At 37.9% G+C, this 4219-nt stretch overlaps 1 long non-coding RNA gene across 1 annotated transcript in view; it reads left to right on the plus strand.

Moving 5' to 3' along the window:
- LOC112485764 overlaps window positions 1-2015 on the plus strand; it is a 57855-nt gene extending 55840 nt beyond the window's left edge. Inside the window, exon 4 of the long non-coding RNA XR_003048531.1 lies at window positions 1885-2015. This is a non-coding gene — a long non-coding RNA (uncharacterized LOC112485764). The remainder of the gene's footprint in view (window positions 1-1884) is intronic.
- The last annotated feature ends 2204 nt before the right edge of the window (window positions 2016-4219 follow it).

Consider the following 4219-nt stretch of genomic DNA (forward strand, 5'->3'; position numbering starts at 1 on the left):
AGGAAGATTCTTCTCCAAATTAAATTGTCAAGCATTATTTGTAATCTTGCATTTGCCAAGAGTGATTGATGTTTTTTCGATTTTATTTATTAAAATGAAGTTGTTAAAAATATAAATTTTGATGACTTAATAAATTAATTTATAGAAAATAGATCCAGAAAAAAATCTTATGCTCAATCAAGCCGTAACATTAATATACTACTTATCATATTATATAAAATTATGTTACCAGAAATATTGTTTTTTCAGTAAGTTTATATTATTACTCATATACTACTATTATTCCTATTACATTTTATAAGCAATAAAATATTTTTTAAGGAAAAAGTTTTATATTTTAGTACCTTTAACAATACTTTTTTGGCTTTCTGAATAAAGGGACCCTCATTTTCATTTTGCACTGAGCCTCACAAATTATGTAACTCGCCTTAAATCAGGATCTTAGCAGAAAACAGAATGCAATTGTGATGGTTCAAGAGACTTGAATTAAAAAAATATTTATGGAATGAGAAGAGTTAACCAATAAGGGCCGTTGAAAGACCCATAGACTAGCAGTGGAAGGAAGACGTTACCACACTTAGAGTTGCAGAAACAAGAAGAGGGAAAAAGTGTTCAGATCCTAGTGAGAGCTGGGGCCATGGAGGAGGGGTTTCTTAGTAGAAGCTTGTTGTCTAGAGAGATGCAGCCATGACCAGAATTTATGGGCCAAAGCCCTGTGAGTGAGGGGAAGAAATACCCTGCCTTCTCTTACCTTTCATTTTCCAATTTCCTGTTGTACTTTCCATTGACCAAAGCTTACCAGAAGCTAGAAGGCAAGGCAGCCCAAGTGATGAAGACTATAAGAGGCAGTCTCCTGGAGACCAGAGCAGGCAGAGGAGGGCAGAGAAAGGATTGCTCTGTGTGTGTGTGTGTGTGTGTGTGTGTGTGTGTGTGTGTGTACATGCGCACACGTGCACATGTTTGCGTGTGTTACAAAGGATGAGGATTTTGTCTTAAATCTACTGCTATATCCCAAGCACCTAGAACAGTGCCTGATACATGGTGAATGTTAAAAAACAAAACAAAACAAAATAAAACAAAAACCTGTTAAATGAATGGAAGAACGGACACTTCAAATCTGATTTAGTGAGGTAAGTAGCTTCCTATAGATCATTCCTGCCTTTCTTGTGAATGGTTTTCCAACTAATGCACTTCACTCTACTGGGCACGATTTGTAGGAGGAACCTCTGAAGAGTCTACTGGGTACAGAGCTACCTTGTAAGGAAGCCCAGAGGGCTCAGCTATCCTCTGTATGAACTCCTGTCACCCAAATAGAGCCCTTGCAGTGAACCAAGTCCTGGTATCTTAGCATGACTGACTGGACCAGATCAATATGTGACCATGTAGTAAGAAGTCCTCTCTCTCTGAAGCAGCCTGCCCAATAAGTCCATCCCATACTGAGAAGTAAATCAGTCAAATCCTCCTTTTGGAAAGGTATACCTGCTGAGAGATCCAAGAGGAAGTAGATCTTTTCTTACAGTAAGGACTTAAATTGGGCAGAGAAAGGCACTAACATTTGTGAGAACCTACTCTGTGACGGACATTTTGTAGTCGTGAGAAGCTGCAATGGCTATGCTGTACCTATGACATGACAAGTAAGGACAAGAGGCCAACAGCCTAAGCATAGCTAGTAAAAGGATAAGAAGGAATTCGTTGAGCTGCCGAGACAATACTCACAATCACCTATCTCAAATTATTATAGAAAATAAATAAGTACCTATATTTATTTCAGCTAATGTTAGTTGAGTATTCTATTACAGCATTCGTAATGGATATGCTAGTCACTGTCCCAAGGTATGACTCTATTCTTTCCTCTTCTTACTCTTCTGCTTTTATCTGCCGCAGGTACTCATGGCCACTGCCACATTTCACTGGGAACTCTCTCGGCTAATGAATTTGTAGGACTCTCATACGGAATTTCATCTTCTGCACTAGAATCATGGGGTTGGAGGACACACCTATTAAATGTTTAAGGCTATATTAAAATTTTATTACTCTACTGCTGCATCGAAATCTCCATTGTGTCGTAATTCTTGGAGGGGTAACAGTTTTAGCTCTGTGTGTGTGTGTGTGTGTGTGTGTGTGTGTGCGTGTGTGTGTGTATTTCTCCTTGCTTGGATCATATCTAACAGTAGGCATTTAGCCTACTATTTTACCTCTAGATTTATGAGGCATATTGCAGTGGGAAATGTGCAGCCTAAATCTTAACAGCAGGGCAATTGAGGTGGGAACATAAAGCACACAAGCAATCAATATGACACTTTTAAACAGGAGTTTTGTAAATGTGAGGTTGTTTTAAATTATCTTTGGAAGTGAGGGAAAAGCAGTGAAGGCTGAGGAATGAGGATGCTGTCACCTAATGAAAAAAGCTGAATGTCCATGCTTTGTTCCCAGTGGCCAAGAAGGTTTGCTATTACATTGAATCATGTGAAATCCCTGACATTAGACTGTTTGATTTATTTTATCTAAGATAATTGTAGCTTTAATCAGAAAAAAACCTATTTTTTAAGTAAAAAGAAACAAGTTCTTACTATTTGCTTACCATTATGTGTTTGTTCTGTAATAAACACGTTTTCTGAAGAAAAAAGAAAATGCAGTTAAGTAAAAAGAAAAAAATGGTCACATATATACATATGATATTTCTACACATGCTCTTTTGGATTCTTTCTTAGAATTTTCATCTCTCTGATTACATTATGCATCTGTCCTTGCATGCTGTCTACTTTATCCATTAGAGCCCTTACCATGTTAATCATGTGTTTTAAATTCTGTCTGATAATGCCAAAATCCCTGCCATATCTGAGTCTGCTTCTGATGTTTGCTTGCTCTGTCTTGTCAAACTGTGTTTGTTGACTCATAATACACCTTGTAATAGTTTTTTGTTTTTGTTTTTGTTGTTTTATTTTGTTTGATGGCCATACATGATATAAAGGGAACTACTGTAAATAGGCCTTTAGTAATGTGATGGTATAGTATGAGGGAGGGGAAACATTCTATAGTCCTATGATTAGGTCTCAATCTTTTAGTGAGTCTGTACCTCTAGACCTTGAATTTCACATATGCTGCTCATTCCTTCCACCTTCGGAGGGTTAGAATGGCTACAGCAGGATAGAGTTGGGTATTTTCCTTCCCTCAGGCTGGTTTGGCTTTGAAAAATAAATAGTATAAGCTCTAGTAAAATAGTTTCTCTTGGGGGCAGATTTTGTTAAGAAAAACAGAATGCTCTGGTCTATTTCCAAATGGTTTCTTTTCCCTTCACCCTACTGGAAACACAAGGGGATTTTTCCCTAATATTCTGTGCCAGAACCTGATTGAGCTCTGGAGGAAAATCTCACAAAATGGTAGTTGCCTTTCTATGACTGAGTTTCCTGAGAGGTTTGTCTCTCAGACTTGTACCCAATGAGCTTTTGGCAAGTTATCAATTATAGTTTAGATGTCCAACCCTGGCTCTGGTTCCCATGGAGGTTTCTGCTTTAGGGTTTCTGCTCTAAAATTGTGGAGCAGAAATTGTGATTCTCTGCAACCAATCTGTCTGTTTCTCTAATTTTGAGGACAGGAAAACATAAAGTGATTTGTAAGACTGGATGGTGTAGTTTACTAAGGTAGGGAGTACAAAAGGATAAAAAGCTGCTGCTTTGAATTTATTGAGGTTGTGTAGCAGTTAGATGCCAGGAAAGACATAGGACCAGATGGACTTTGTTTTAATTGTGTGAACTTCTATGCATTTCTAGATTGTAAGTTCCTTGAGGGAAAAGTTCATGTCTTATTTCTGTGTGTTGGGGGCCTTCCATATTGTATGTACTCAAAATGTTATGGATGGATGGATAGATGGATCCTCAAAACAATCCCACAGAGTAAATATCTTTCTTATACAGAAGAGAAAATTGGGACCCAGAGAATTTTAAAAATCCCTGGATCATGCAAATGGTCAACCAGAGAGAAGAACTATAAATCCTGGATATGTGACCTCAGAGCCTAAACTCTTAAACACTGAATGTTGGAGCTCTTCCCCTAATCCCCTAATCTTGCTTAACCAGGAGAAATAGAAGACCTGGTGGAAGAAACAGTGTTTGGCCTTTGAGACAGGAGCTGAACTTTCGTAGCAGAAATGGGGAAGACTGGGTAGGGTTGCCAGATCTAACAAATAAAAATACAGGATGCACAATTAAATTTGAATTTC

The sequence above is a fragment of the Pteropus alecto genome, unplaced genomic scaffold (genome assembly GCF_000325575.1).
Source record: "Pteropus alecto unplaced genomic scaffold, ASM32557v1 scaffold25, whole genome shotgun sequence".
Lineage (NCBI taxonomy): Eukaryota > Metazoa > Chordata > Mammalia > Chiroptera > Pteropodidae > Pteropus > Pteropus alecto.